Source organism: Gallus gallus, chromosome 2 (assembly GCF_016699485.2).
Source record: "Gallus gallus isolate bGalGal1 chromosome 2, bGalGal1.mat.broiler.GRCg7b, whole genome shotgun sequence".
In the NCBI taxonomy this organism is placed as follows: domain Eukaryota; kingdom Metazoa; phylum Chordata; class Aves; order Galliformes; family Phasianidae; genus Gallus; species Gallus gallus.
This window is the reverse complement of record NC_052533.1, coordinates 64,587,539-64,603,119: the sequence shown is the minus strand read 5'-3', so window position 1 is coordinate 64,603,119 and position 15,581 is coordinate 64,587,539. Positions and strand designations below refer to the sequence as shown.

At 49.1% G+C, this 15,581-nt stretch overlaps 1 long non-coding RNA gene across 1 annotated transcript; it reads right to left on the bottom strand.

The window, feature by feature from the left end:
• Nucleotides 1-9,336: 9,336 nt before the first annotated feature.
• Nucleotides 9,337-13,785, bottom strand: LOC121109963. The gene is made up of 3 exons (XR_005857822.2): nucleotides 13,661-13,785; nucleotides 10,781-13,102; nucleotides 9,337-10,133 (listed from the first exon to the last, which is right to left on the bottom strand). It is a non-coding gene; the product is annotated as an uncharacterized LOC121109963 (long non-coding RNA).
• Nucleotides 13,786-15,581: the final 1,796 nt, after the last annotated feature.

Genomic DNA, 15,581 nt, shown 5'->3' with positions numbered 1-15,581 from the left:
TATTTGGGAGGAATGTTGCGGACAAGATTTTTAAATGTTCAAGAGCCAAAAAAAAATTAAAAAAAAAGGAAAAAAAAGAACACAAAATTCTTTCTCTGTGACAATCTTAGACTTGAAAACCTGTCAAACTGAATATGGAAAAAATAATTGCGGAAGGGCTGTGTGGAAAAGGAGTGTCATGAAAACCATTCACAGATGGTAAAATTATTCTTCCAATGGTAGAACTCAGTAAGATGTGTGCTGTGAAGAGCAAACGATGGTCATTGTCCCACATTCCTTTTTGTAGTGTCCCTGTGTGCCTTTGTCATCATTCCAAGTTTGCTGCTGTGCTTCTTTATCTTCCAGCATCCCATCCGACACCAACCGTGATCGCTCCCAGTTTTGCCATCCTTGATCCTCTCATGGATTGGTGAAAGCAGCCTGTTTTCTCTCTGCACACGTTGGATTCTGAACATGTAAACACTGTTTCTTACAGCAACTCCAGGGTTTCTCTGCACTCCTATTCTTCACAGTGACCAGTGATGTGATGCAGCCACAGCCCAGATATACTGCACTGGAGCTCATATCACATCTGTCCAGACAGCTTCGTTCCTTTCAGAGCCCCCAAACACCAGATGCCTGCACTGATAAAGGAGGATGGCTGTTCCACATACTTTCAGCTACTCTCTTTTTAACATCCATTAGGATGTTTCAAAAGGCTGGAAAAGTCCTGCAATGTGTACACCCTGTACAGAGCTGGGGAGGATGTGGGGAAAGGAACTTCAGCCCAGCTTCCTGGAGACCTCCTTGCTCTAGGAAATGATCCTAGTGCCACGAAAAAAAAAAAAAAAAGAAAGAAAGAAAGAAAAAGAAAAAGAAAAAGGAAAAGGAAAAGGAAAAGGAAAAGGAAAAGGAAAAGGAAAAGGAAAAGAAAAAAAACAGTTTAAGAGTAATACTACAAAGCCACAAATCTTCAGGTCCTTCAGTTGCATCAGCCCAGGCATTTTTCTTGTCCCATTTGTTTTTCATGCTGGACGGATCTTGTTTGTTTGCAGAAGTTGACCTGGAGGAGTGTATGTTGACCTGCCAAGAGGATGCTGAGTGCCATGCAGTCGTCTGTGCCCAGCCTGCCCCGCTGCTGGTCACTAGGGGCCACTTGCAGTGCTGTAAAGGAGCAGCCAGCGGCTGTGTCTTGTCACTGTCCTCCCCTCCCTGCCCTGCCTGCTGCCCTGCTCACTGGAGCAGAGCTGGGAACTGGAGGGGAGAGCTGCAAGGGAGGCAGCTGGCAGGGAAGAGGAGCAGAGCTGGTGCTGACTGGGATGGTGGGAGGATGGGGAAGGAGGGGAGCTGAGGCTGGGAGAGGAACATGCTGCTGCAAGTCCTCCCCCCGTGACAACAGAAGAGAAGAAAGCTGATTGCTGACGAGGAAGATTAGGAGGCCCTCCCTTGCCTGTGCCAGCCCATTCCTGCAGAAAACTGCAGCCTCGGTCCTGCCATAAGACACTCGACAGAGCGGAGAGCTGGACCAAGGGTGTGGGAATGGAAGGTCTTTGGATGTGCTTGAACACAGGTGGGGCACAACCATTGTACATCCAGGTGTCATTTCCCCAAACTGGAGGTGGAGGTAGCAGCCTCAGGGCCTTCGGAAAGGGAGGATCCACCAGGAAGAGAGGAAAGGGCAAAAAAGGAGGAGGTGCTGGGAAAAGCAGAGAGCAAGTGAGGCCAAGACAGGCCCTTGCCCCCAGAGCGTCCCAGCAGACAATTCTGAGACACTCTCCTTAATATAGCACCATCTGCCCGGCTATTTTCTCCTCTGGCTCATGTACAGTGATCTCCACATTACAATCAGCATGGCTGGCATACTTGAGCTAGCTGCAGCCTCGCGAGGTCAGGCAGGGAGCAATTTCTGCGTACACACAGCAGCGAGGATTTCAGCCCCAGCTCTCCCAAGCTCCTGAGAAGCTTCTGCCGAAGCTTGCGCTGCTCCCTCTCCCCTGCTTTGACCTGCGCTGGCTCCGTCAGCCAGCACGTGCTGCCCTGCACCCATTGCTAAGCAGCCTGGTCCTTGGGGAGGGTGGTGGATACCTCTGGTAAAAAAGAGCAGGTACACGTGGGCACTGGGCTGAGAAACAGTTTGGCAGCAATCATGATTTTGTTCCGAGACCCATTAATCTGTATTTTTTCATCACACCTCAATACCGTCTTGCAAAAGCAGCACGTAAGAAGAATGCCACATTTGTGGTTTGCTGTTTGTTTATTTCCCCGAGCCTTGTGGTTTTGAAGATAAACTCATTTTTCTCTGATTCAGGAGGGTGGTAGAAGGGATATTAAGGCACAACACTTGTCTGTTCGCAAGGGGTGTGCTTGCCTACATCTTTTTTGTCTTTTTATTTGTTTTATCTGTGCAGACTTTGTGCTCTCTGATGCAGAAACAGGACTTCACCTGCTCCTGTGTTTACCCTGCACCTCACTGAGTTTAATCTGCCATGCAAATAATAATTAGAATGATTTTTATGGCTGAGAAATGCCTCATTTTTCTTCTCCCTACAATGTGTATGACAGAGGGACGGAGCAGGCAAAGTTTGCGGAACCCTTGGTGCTGAGTGCTGATTCCTCCATCTTTTAGCCCCAAGCTCCTGAGAAGAGAGAGGACTCCTGAGAAGAGAGGGAATTTGCTGGGGCAGTTCCAGCAGGGACCAAGGGCTTGCCTGGCACGGCAGAGGCCCGCGCATTCCCTGCAAATATAGCATCCGTTGACTTGCACTGAAACCAAACCCAGCGATACATTTCCTCTCATATGAAGTAATCCTATAGCACAAATCAAGATTAATTGACATCCTCGTGTCTACCACAGCTGCACAAACGGTCGGTGCGGCACAAGTGGGGCCTGTTCGCTAATCGTGAAGTAGCTAAGAGCAGACCTTGGATTACTGTAGTCTATAGTAATATATCACTTTCCATAAAAAGAAAGGAACATTGTGCTCTTTCCCAAAGCTGTTTCGCCCCAGCTCATCAGTTGCCCAGCAATCGCTCTGCTCTCCTAACACTTGCATGGCAGAAAGAGTGGTTCTTAATCCCCCAGAAGTTCTGCTGCGCTCAACTGAAGCAAAAGGAGCTGGGACAAGTGCGTGGGGGGAGAGGTGGTTCACAGCAGCAAAAGACTGCAGCACGAGGGGAGTTTCCAGGATATCAGAACTCTAAAGACCAGTTTCGCCTTCGTAATGACTTCAGAGTGCTCTGCCCTAATGGTGATCAGGAGAACGCGTGACGGGCAAGAGCGGGCTCTGCTCTCTGCAGAGGAGTTTCATCTCTCTCTGAACAGTCAGACCTGCTGCTGAGTTACGGCTCCATTTCAGTTTTAAGGCACACAAGATCTCACGTTGTGAAACCAGTCATTTCGCAAACTGGCTGAAGTTTTCAGTCATTTTGCAAAATGCCAGGAGGTATGCACGTTAAATCCTCACCCTCTGGCTATTACTAACTCACTCACTGAACGAGAGATGTAAAACTATTCTTATGTTCATTCCTACAAGCAGGCAATCTTTTGTAATTACTTCTAAAGCCGGACAGCAACACCCATCGCTTGACAGAGCTAACTAGTATTTTCACAATGGAGAATTGTAACATCATAGAATCGTCATCATAGAACATTTTGAGTTGGAAGGGACCTTTAAGGGACATCTAGTCCAACTCCCCCACAGTGAAGACATCTACAGCTACATTAGGCTGCTCAGAGTACCATAACATCAGCCATCACGTTTCAGTCTCGCCCGTAACATCTGCCTCTGCCTTGCAGAGCTCTAGCCTGCAGCAGCAACTCCATTACCCAAGCCAGCCTTCCCCACATGAATATTGATAAATTGTCTGAATCCATCATAAAACTTTATTTCCATTGCCAGCCTCACCACAGGAAAACTGAAGGAATGGTCACAGAAAAAGACAACACATTTTAAGAAGATCAAGACCAGGGTACTATGTGCTGGGAGAAAATACCTAAGTTCCCATATATAGGATGGGGAAATTTAGATTGGATATTATGAAGGATTTCTTCATGGAGAGGGTGGTCAAGCATTGGAATGGGCTGCCTCAGGTAGTGGTGGACTCCTCATCTCAGGTGATATTAAAGAGATGGGACTGAGTAGCTTGGGTTGATGGTTGGAGCTACTGATATTGAATGTCTTTTTCAATTTAAATGATGCTATGATTTTACAGAGAATCCACTGGCGAGGTACAAGTTCTTCAGGGCAGGATCAGGATGATGCACTGAATGTCAGCCAGTATCACTGTGAAAAAGGCAAACAACATGCTAGACATAAATAAACAGGAGAACAGCCCTCAGGACAAGTGAGGTAATAGTTCCTCCCTGGGGACTGCTACCCTTTTTCGGACATAAAAACACCAACAAACTGGAAAAGGTCCAGAAGAGAGGAAGGAGAAAGATAAGAGGTCTAGAAAACTCAGTCAGTGAAAAAGGACTGGAAGAAGTCCATCCATCCAGGAATATCCCAATCTGTACAGAGTTGCTGGAAGCCGCAGTGTACCAGAATGCCCAGAGTGCCCGGGATGCCCATTCACACAAGTAGTGCAACAACCATGCCAGGCAGTTTGAGAATGTCTCCAGCTCTCAGTTTCTTTGTGTGGCAATTGAGAAGTGAAATCAAGCAGTGAGAAGAAATGTCTGTGATTCCTGTCACAAGTTGCCCAAACTTCATTCGTCATTTCGTCAGGAAAACGTTTTGCGAAGTTAAAGAAAACCGTAGTTATTCCATGAAATTGTTTAGCAGAATGACTAACCCACATATGAAAACACTTTTAAAAATTAATCTAGCCAATTGCTCATATTACCCTGTTGTAACACCTGGCAGCTGGCAATCACAGAACCAGTGGAGACTAAGAAAAGCAGCACTCTTGCTTTGCAGAAGGATAGAAGGCACTAAAAGCTGCTTTACATGATTTGACCACTGAAACCACAGGAGCCTTTGGTCAAATCAAGATCCAAGATTAATTTTTTTGAGTTCAAGCCTACTGCTCTCTCCATCACCATCAACACACATTCCCACTCTTGTTTACCCTCCAGTATATGTTGCAGTGTAAACATGGCTATATGTTGCACAACACAGCATCCTATGGGATAGAACACAGATTATCTCCCAAAGTAATGCTAAATCTAGTCACCTTTGACCTTGCAGGAAAATTCATATTCAGAGTCTGAGTTGTGACTGAAGTCACATCCCACATCAGCACCCATAGTCTGTCAGACTGGGGATTGCCTTTCCTTACTGCCTTTGTGCGTAGGCGCAAAACAGGTGTAGAAATATATATATATATCAAGAGAAGCATCCAGGTACTACAGCACAGGGCAGAAAAGGCCTGGTTGCTCTCTGTTCTGGTTGCTGTCTGTTCAAATCCTTGTTTGGCCGGAGGCATGTGTGCACCACTTTCATTTCCTCTCTTCCTCGCTCGCTCTCACACATGCAATTTCCCTGGAGCAGGCTGCCTGGCACTCCTAGTTTTCTGACTAGAGCAAGCAGCCTTTCTGATATGCACACACACACGAAAATAAAGAGCTGACAGAGTCAGCCTTATCCCCAGCAGATCCCCTTTGGTGCCCGCCAGTCCCTCTGAGCAGGGCTGCTTCGCGTACGGCAGATGGGCAGTACACAGGCTGGGAGCTGGCAGTGCAGGGGATGATGCAGCACCCAAGCTGGGGAGGATAAAGTTAACCCAGCTCCGTCTGCTCAGCCTGGAGGGTAGATGGATTGCTGCGCAGATGCATCCCAAATTTCCAAGCCCGCTGGTCAGCCTCGGGATGGGTCCCCAGAGAAATCTGGAAAAATAACTGATTCCATAAAAGTAGCCTATCAGTGCTAACATCCAAAATCTTTTTCCTCTGTTTATGCTGACAGCTGATAGGCTCTCCCTGCAGCCATTGCAATGCTTTCGCCCCTTCAGGACCCCGGGGCTATTGAGGTGGAGGCGTGGATTTATGGCACTGGTTTTCACAGGGTATAACTCTGAGCCTCAGGGATCAAGGGTTATGACATTTTTATGGCCTCTCCTCTCCCTCGCATATGAATATGAAGCAACCGTAAGGAAAAACATCTGGTTTCACTTTTCTTTTCTCCACCACTGTTCCCATCTGACAAAACCTTAAAAACTTGCCAGTGCTCTAGCGAGCCGTGTGTGCCAGCAGCCTGCAAGGAGCCAAGGCTTTTTTAGCATCATCACAGTGAGTGTACGCTGCCCTGGAAGAAATGGCCCCACGGGCTGCTTGAAGGCAAGAATACCCAGGCCTCGTCCCACTGCCAGGTGTGCTGGCAGCCCTCCTCTGATGCTTGGGCAGGGTGAAGGGCTGCTACAAGGCTGCCCTCCATCTTGATCTCATTACAGGATACATCTCCAGAGGGAACTGTGGGCCACCGCAGGGAAGGCTGCAGGAGGAAGCGACCCCAGCTACGTCAAGTGAAAGCAAGCAGCAAGGAGGTGTCCTGCCACCCTCCTCATGTCAGGTCTCATCCATCATGGACACCCTTTAGTAGGTGTTCTGCAGGGCAGCAAGATGGGCTTACTTTCCTTCTGCAAAACACAGCTGAGGGAGATGGGCCCAAAAATCTATATGGAGGCCAGTGGTCTACAAGACCTGGCCATACCTGCTACTGGTGTCACAGACTCAGAGGCCAGTCTGGCACAGGTGGCCAAGAGTTGAATCCACACCTAGACACCCAGTAACACTGACACAGCATAATTTCTTCCTTCAGGTTATATCTTATTTATCTGAGAAAAGTCAAGATATTTCAAGGAATTTGAGAGTCTTTCTCCCTTATCTAAAAGAAGGAAAGGCAGACAGGCAACAGGCAAAGGGCAGTGTAGCAGATCTGGAAAAATTCAGACATAATCTCACTCTCAGCTTCCTGACACAGAATCAGAGAATCAGAGAACCATAGAACCATAGAATAATCATCATTCCGTGGTTCCTCCCAAGGTCTTCGGAAGAGATCTTAAAGATTGCCTAGTTTCAGCTCCCCTGCTGTGGCACCCATCTCCGGGTTCAAACCCCTGGAGGAAGCCAAGGCAGTGAGACACTGAAACAGGTTGCACAGAGAGGTGGTGGTTGCCCCATCCTTGCAGACATTCAGGTCGGGCTGGAAAGGGCTCTGAGCAACCTGATGTAGCTGTAGGTGTCCCTGTTTGTTGCAGGTGAGTTGGACTAGGAGACGTTTAAGGGTCTCTTCCAGATCAAACAATCCTGTGATTCTGTTACTCTGTGACGGTATCTGGTAAAGAGGGACAACTTAAAGAACTGTGGTGTTCTGGACCCCAGGGATGTGCTGACTACCAGCTGCTGTGGAGGCCATGGGATGGAGGAATGCAGTTGTTTCAGGGCTGCATGGCAATGAAGGCCTCAAGTTAGGCATTAGAAACAGATCTTAGAAACAATGGCTCACAAAAATGGTTAACAAAACTGAACCCTGAAAAATGTCTCCGAGGAACAGGAAGGGTTCACAGAGAAGGATTTTGACCATCAAGCTGTATGAAGAAAAATTCTACTCTGGGCTGTGGGCTCCAGGAGAAGGCCCAGGGTATTGTTTTCCAGTTTCTCGATCTCTTCCTGACTTCCCTTCTCGACTATGCCAGTAGAAAAACACCACTCCCTCCTCTTATTCTTTTTCTTTGTTTACTTAACTTTTTTTCCTCATAGCAACACATAAAGATGAAGCCATCCGATATTTCCAAGTAACCAACCAAGACCATTATTCACTGAAAGCACTGGCCTGGGTCCTAATTGCTGCTGGTCTCAACTCAACACAAGAGTGGCACACAGATGTTAATAGCTCCATACAGTACTCCTCTCGTGTCAAGTTGACCCTAATTCCTGAAAGTCCCCTGGGGTAATGGATAAAACTTCATCAATACCACAACCAGAGAAAATAGGCGTGCTAGGTACATCTGTGAAGGAAAAACAACGGCAAGAGGGGGAGACAGGGTGGAAAGAGCATTTTGCACCCTTTTCTGAGGAATGCAGAGGGAAAGAAGGTAAAAAGAGCCAGTACTCAGTGGTATCTACAGGCCACGTGACAGGATGAAGAAACCTTACATCTCAGTGACAGTGGGACAGTGAGGACTTTCCAGATCATGTGCCAGTGCCCTGAGAATGTTTGTTGAGGAGGTTGGACCGTTCTCTTTTCTCATCATCCTTCCAAACCTTTGCTCCAGGCACACTGCTCTTCTGGCATTACACAATTTCTTCACCCTATTTCCCTCTAGTCACACAAAGAGCCTGTGTTTTGTATGAACCTTTGTTTGAGGATAAAGAGCATCAGAACTGCCAGGTAACAGTACTGCACTATGCGGGTGCTGTGGTCGGTGTAAAATCCCTGCTAAGGAGGGGGAAAGCACTGTGCTCTGCTTCTCTCCCTGCTGGAGGCACTGGAAGGATAAAAGGAGAGGGCAGCAAAGTGTGTGACTGACAGCAAAGCATGGTGCTTTTGTTTTTAGCCTACTTTGCTGCTATAACCAGTTGCAAGAACCTGACTATTTCACAACAGAAAGTCACTGAGCTAAATTCTTTGGTTTTTTTTTTTACTTTTGAAAATACAGTTGCCCTTCAGGCATGGTAGGGAAAAGACTCCAGTTTGTTACCAGCTCCCTGGAAGGTTAGGAGCTTGTAACACTCCCTCACCTTTTATTGCCCTTATTCTTCACATCCTGCCCATCGCCTGGGTGATTTTACACCTCCCTCTTGCTCTCAGTCCCATCTATCACACAGTATCTCCCTTTCCCTCTCGCTTCCGCCTCTTCTCTGCTCTGCTCTCACATTCCAGCTTCCCCTGCTCACCCCCAAAGTGTGTGGGGAGATCAGCATTCCTCCCATGCCTTCAGGCCCTCAGCCCACGTGGCTGCCTGTGGCCGGCCAGCAGCTCCCACCCTGGCAGCAGGAGCCCAAACCCGCTGCTCCTTGCATCCAGGCCGAGTTAGCCAGCCAGAACTGCCGACACGTCGGCCAGAGGCTTCAGCCTAACCGAGGGAGGTGAGGAAGGACAGTGCGAAAGTCCACTGCTGCATTCCGGGAGGTGGAAATTGGTACAGCTGGTACCGCGTGCTTAGCTCTCAGCCAAAGTCCTTTCTTTCAAGGTTGTGCTGACAAACTGCAAAAACAACGGCTGAAAGCACAGCGTTCGGTGAGCGGTGGGGAAGCTGCCCCAGAAGAAAGAATTCGTGATGGGGAGGTTTTAGCATTATTTGTTTTCAAGACGAGCCCTTGGCAGGGACTTGTCGACAAGGGAGAATGAAAGGTGTTGATCCAGAGTACATCTAATGTGCTTGACACCTGTGTGTTTCTTCCAGCAGAGGTCTTTCAGAATCAGTTCTTAATGAGCAAGATAATGGGAAGACTCCCTGGACCTTTTCACCTGCCCCCAGGACAGGCTATATGCTGCACATTAAGGCACGTTGCAAGAAGATTTTATACCTGGAACAAATACTTCCCACCATTCTAGATGACTGCTGTGCCACACTGCATTCTTTCTGACATGCTGGAGTGAATAAATACTCCTGGAAGAATAAATAAATTTCTGCCATCCCAAACTTCATGTTGGGAAGCCAGAGGCCCTGCCCCGAGTAGGACTCCGTGTGCAACTGGCTGCTTGCGTGCTGACCGGAGGAAAGAGTTACAGAGCTGTAAAAATAATATTTATTAGAGGGTGACTGACAGCCAGCACAGTGGAACCTTATTCAGAACAGCAGAAAAATCCCCTGTGCTAACTAGTTGATTGCTCAAGATTTCCACGGCCATTTCGTTTGATCTCTCGCTCAAGTGCCACGTCTACCGGGCAAATGCATTCCCTCCGTTCCCTGATGCCAAGTTTCACTCCAGCATGTCCAACCCACTGCCTGGTGCTGCCGCGCTCTTTCCAAGGGAGCTCTTCCCCCTCCCTTCATCCCTCCTTTCCGCAGGTCCGACTGGTTGCAGCTCGGTGCTGTCTAACGCCTGCGTGATAACAGCAAGAACCAGGATTTCCTGGTATGCCAGAAATGGGTTTGCCACTCCTGCCTGTGTGAAAGGGGTGGGACGGGAGGCGAAGCAGCCACCGGGTGTTAGGCTCTGGGTCGTGTCTGTGCACCTTGACATCCTGCCAGGCTATAATAGGAGAGACCTGTAGGGAGCAACATATGTCAAAGTTGGTAATTTTCCTTCCTGCCTTCGCTCCTCGAAACCGCCTCAACTGGATCAGTGCCCGCCCCGTTCCTTCTTTGGACAGCCAGCGAAGCATGCACACTGCGAGAGCGGCTGCCAGCTCTGCTGGAAAATGTACAGACCAAAAGATCACCTGTGACTGCGCAGCCTTGGCGTGAGCCCTTCTGCACGTCTGCAGCTCCTAGCTGCTGCTGCGGCTTTTGGAGGCAGTGGCAGCCGCCTGCGGCGCAGCTGCTGGAAACGCTCCCTGAAACAGGGCGGGTGGCCCCGGTGCTTGCAGCAGCCTTCCACACCTCCCCATTTTTAAGCCCGGCTGTGCTAACAGTGCCTCCTCTCCCCTTCTCTCCCCAGTGATTTCTAGCTTCCCCATCCAGCCACAGTGTCGGTGCGCTGCTGGAAAGGGCGTCCCCGGATCATTTGCAGCTGGATCTGAGCCAGATGCAGCACTCACACTGGGACCGCGGTGCCTTGCACCTACTTGTGACACCAGGCTGCACCGATGTTTCAGCTGAAATGCAGCACTGCAGCTGGGGAGCTGGGCTGGGAGAGCTAAGCTACACCCTTTTCCAAGGGGCCCCCCAAATTTGGTCTGCTGGGCAGGATTACCAATAGTTGCACAGAAGAGCTGCAGTCTCTCGAGGTGTGCAGTGGTTTGAGTAAGCTGTCAAGCATCCAGGTTCACTGGCTCCGTGGGCTAAATTCAGGTGTCACGTCATCTGAGGCTGTCCCAGCCCTAGCTGGGGCCACTCTGCCTAAAGATTTCGTGTGAAGAAAACTGATAAGTTCCTGGAACTCCCAGAGCTGCCAAAGCAGAGCTGCTCTGCTCGTCCTCCTGCCTCCTCGTGCCAGCCCTGTGCGCAGCCATCTCTTCTGCCACTCACAATTCAGCCACTTTAATTTTAAATGCCCTATCAAGGCAAGCACGGCAAGAACAGAGAAATGCAAACCCACAGAGATCTAGAAGGCACTCTGAGCTGGGTATTGCTCGATTCCTCTGTTGTTGCAAGTGATTCAGAAAACCCTGTGTAATCAGGCTCATCTCCTGCCATCTGTTTGCTGAGGCGCTATAGGGACTGGGTATTGTAACGCATTGCATAACAGAGTTGCCTTTGATTTAGTGTACTTTGTGCAATATGTCCTACTGCCATTGCGCATAGGGCTCAGGGTGAGGTTTCCAGGCTCCTCTCTTTGTGGCATCGTGACTCACTGCGGTGGATGAGGGGGCCACACCGACCCTATGCATCCCCCCAATTCTGAGTCAGAGGCTCTGATTACAGGGACGTGCTTAGGATTACAGACAAGCTCTCACCCAGAAACCTCCTTCTCTCCCAGCCCTGCCAGCATTGTTGCTAACGGAGGTTTTGTTCTCTCCCAGATGAGGTGGGAAGGATGGAAATTCAGGGACTCTCCGGATGGCCTGCAACTGTATATCAAGATGTCAGATCAAAGGTACCAATCGATCAGCTGGGCCAGTGACACCCAGGTACATAGTGATGGGATGACATAATCCTGTCCTTTCTCACGCCAGGAAGACTTACTGTAAAACAAAAACATGCAGTGGCAGCTCATGTAGGTGGGTGCTTTGCAATGCGGCTGTTTGGCACTGGCCTTCTCGACAGCAAGAAACAGAGGCATCATTTTACAAACCTTTAAGACGTCTGATTGCTGTTGTGGGGAGAAGGCAACCTTATTTCTGGAAGGCATCACTCCAGCCCTGCCTGATTACCTCTTTCACTTGGCTGCAGCAGAGGCCAGAGTGATGAGTGGCACAAGAACACTCAGACCCTCATGGATGAACATCTCCTGGTGCCCACATCAGGGACAGAGCTGGCTGAGCCCCAGCTTTTTGAAGGTATTTCTCACCTCCTCAAGTTGAGTTAGACAAATCCCTGACTAACTGCTATCTGCCATTGCAGAATATCTGCACTGGCTGTGGTGGATGCACAACCAGCTCTGCTCTGCGCAGGCTGCACCTCCCCATGTGTTTCAGTGTGTTGCCCAGGCTGCCACTGCTGAAATACTTGACCTGGTTTTATGGGGAAGGATGCAGTCACACAAAGCATCAGCATTTGGGAAGTGACTCAGAGAGTCAGCTATAGACACTGAAATGCAGCTTAAAAAAAAAAAAAAAGAGAGAGGAAGACCTGACATCAAAGTGAGCGACAGAGGACCAGAATCCTGTGGATTTCATACTTGGTAAACTGGATTAATGACAGGGAAGGAGCCCTACATGTTTGTGCACCAGAATACGGTGCCCCTGCACAGCCAGAAGCTCAGCAGTCTGTGAGATGTTGCAGAGGACCCAGTTGCACCATCCCTCCCCATCTCTTGCTCAAGCTTCCCAGGTGAGCATCTGCCACTGATTCCTGTAGCATCAGAGCCAGGCGTGTCAGTGCCTGCTGACAGCCACTGCCTTCACCTCCCTGTGGGGGAGCAGAGAGGAAGAGGAGGAACTGCTGAGCTGGCCTGTATGACCCCCATCTCCGTGCCCATGGGAAGCATTTACACAGTCCTCTTGCTGCTCTGCAGCCACCCTAGCAACAGAAAAGGATCAGTTTATAGCAGGAGAGGAAGTTTACTTTTGGGGAGTTCAGCTGGCCATCACTAGCGTCAAGCATGGCTGGAAAACAAAAGGCCGGGGGGTGGGAGGAAACACATTTGAAGAAGCTTCCTACGTGCAAAACCAGCCAAGCTTTCTCAATCACCATGAGATGCTGCATCTCCCTCCCCTAGGTCAAAGGCACGGATGCCTGTGCTGGGGTATTATCTCTCATCTCTTGCAGATGCCTGTGAGCAGGGCAGCTGTAAATCACGGTAACTTGGAGCCACGTTCCCACCTGCAGCACTGTGCTGCAGCCCAGCATTTAGAGGCACAGGACCGATGCTCACTGGATATGCAGAGGCTGTCTTCAGGCCTTCACAATGCCCCTTGTGGATGGGAGAATCATAGAATCATTAAGGTTGTAAAAGAAGATGATCATCAGATCCAACTGTCTCCCCATCACTCTCATGCCCACTAAGCCACATCCCTCAGTGCCACATCTATATTTTCTTGACCACCTTCAGGGACAGTGATTCCACCACCTCCCTGGGCAGCCTGTGCCACCGCCCCACTGCTCTTTCCAAGACAAATATTTCCTCATATCCAGTCTGAACCTCTGCTGTCACAGCTTAAGGCCATTACCTCTTCTCCTATTGCTTATTATCTGGGAGAAGAGGCCAACCCCCACCTCACTTCAACTTCTTTTCTGAGAATTGTAGAGGAATATCTAGCACCGTTCATCTGCTCTGCAGGTAAAGCAGCAGAAGTGCATGCATTCAGACTGAGGTGCCCTACATGGGGGGATGGGGGGGTTGAACTTATTAACATGAAACTTATTTTACAGCCGTGCCATTAGCGGTACCTTGATAAAATCTGAAATGACAGTTGCACCCAGGGAAACAATCCATTTCCAAACACTGAGGCATACTCCCAAGACAGCTCACCTTCACCTGCATGGCTCCTCATTCTTTTGTATCTCTCCTTGCAGATGGAAAGCCACCGAGTGGCAGGAATACTGCCCAAGAGCTGAAAGAGTTGCTGTCAGCTCTTGTTGTAGCACTGGGCTGATGTCGGAGTGCGGTCACCCTGGGGAATTGCACTTCCTCAGTGAAAGAAGCAATAAACATAGCATCTCTGCAGCTCTGAGGGAAAACAGACCACGTCCTGTAGTCAGTCTCTCCCCAGTAGTTCCCATCACTGGCCCTGAAGCAGCAGAAGAGAAAGGGTTCTTTTGGGAACTGAGGGCAAGGGACTGCTCTAAAATAAGATCTATCCCCAGCTGAACAACCCCAATGCCCACAGAGAAGGAAAACATTCTCAGAACATGCTAAAATCCTCAGCTGAGCTCACCACTGTGCATCACAGTCCAGAGTGAATGAGCGGTACCTCACACACGTGTATGTGCTGTGCAGGCAGAGCTTGGGGGAAACACGGGAAATACCCAAGTGAGAAAGCGTGTGTCAGCCAAAGAACCAAGCTTAGCAAAAAGACAGCAAGCCATTGCCTTGGAGAAGAAAAGAGGATAAGGAAGGGCATGGAGAGGAAAAAAGAAAAGCCACAACAAGGCAGCACTGTGTGGAAAAGAGATCTCCTGGAAGACCTTAGAGACAAAGGAGTGAAACAAAGCCAGCTACTCTTTAAAGATGCCTTTCTGAGGGTGCAAGAGCTCTCCATCCCTCAGAATAAGACAGCAAGCAGGGGAGGCAGGAAATCAGCATGACTTGGCAAGGACATGTTGGTCAAACTGAGGGAAAAGAAGGGCAAGTACAGACAGTAGAAGTGAGGGTGTATCACCCAGGAAGAATACAGGGATGCTGTCCAGACTTGCAGAGATGGGATTAGGAAAGCCAAGGCACAGATGGAACTGAACTTGGTGAGGGATGTTAAAAACAAGAAGGGATTCTACAAGTACACAGGTCAGAAGAGGCAAGTCAAAGAGAGCGTACCTCATGTGCTAAATGGGAAATAATAACTGGCTACAATAGATACAGAGAAGGCTGAGGTATTCAATCAGTTCTTTGCCTCAGTCTGATTGACAGTCAGGATTCTCATATCCCTGAACCTCACATTCCTGAACCTGAACCTCTAGATGGGAAATGGAGGAGCAAACTCCCCCCCACTGTAAGTGTAGAGCAAGACTAAGACTGACTCATGAGAATGAATGTGTATAAATCCATGGGGCCAGATGCATGCACCCCAGAGTCCTAAGAGAGCTGTCCTGGTTGCTGAGCCACTCTCCATCATATTTGAAAAGTTGTGGCTGTCAGTCAAAGTCCCTGGGGACTGGAAAAAGGGAAACATCACTTCTATTTGCAAGAAAGGTAGGAAGGAGGACCCAGGGAACCACAGGCCAGTGAGCCTCACCTCTGTGCCTGGGAAGATCACAGAACAGATCCTCCTGGAAAACATGTGAAGGCACACGAGGGATGAGCAGGTGATCCGAGACAGCCAGCACAGCTTCACTGAGGGAAGGTCATGCCTGACCAATCTGGTGGCTTTCTATGATGGAGTGACAGCATCAGTGAACAAAGGGATAGAATCTGATGTCATCTACTTGAACATCTGCAAGGCCTTTGGCATGGTCCCTCACCACATCCTTTTCTCTAAATTGGACAAATATGTTTTTGAAGGGCGGACTATTCAATGGTTAAGGAATTGGTTGGAAGGTCACAACGAGAGGGTTGTGGTCAATGGCTCTATGTCCACGTGGAGGCCGATAATGAGCAGTGTCCTCCTGGGATCTGTCATGAGTCCAGTACTCTTTACCATCTTTATCAGTGATATAGATGATGGGCTTGAGTACACCCTCAGAAAGTTTGCTGATGACATCAAGCTGAGCAGTGCTGCTGATGCAGCAGAAAGAAG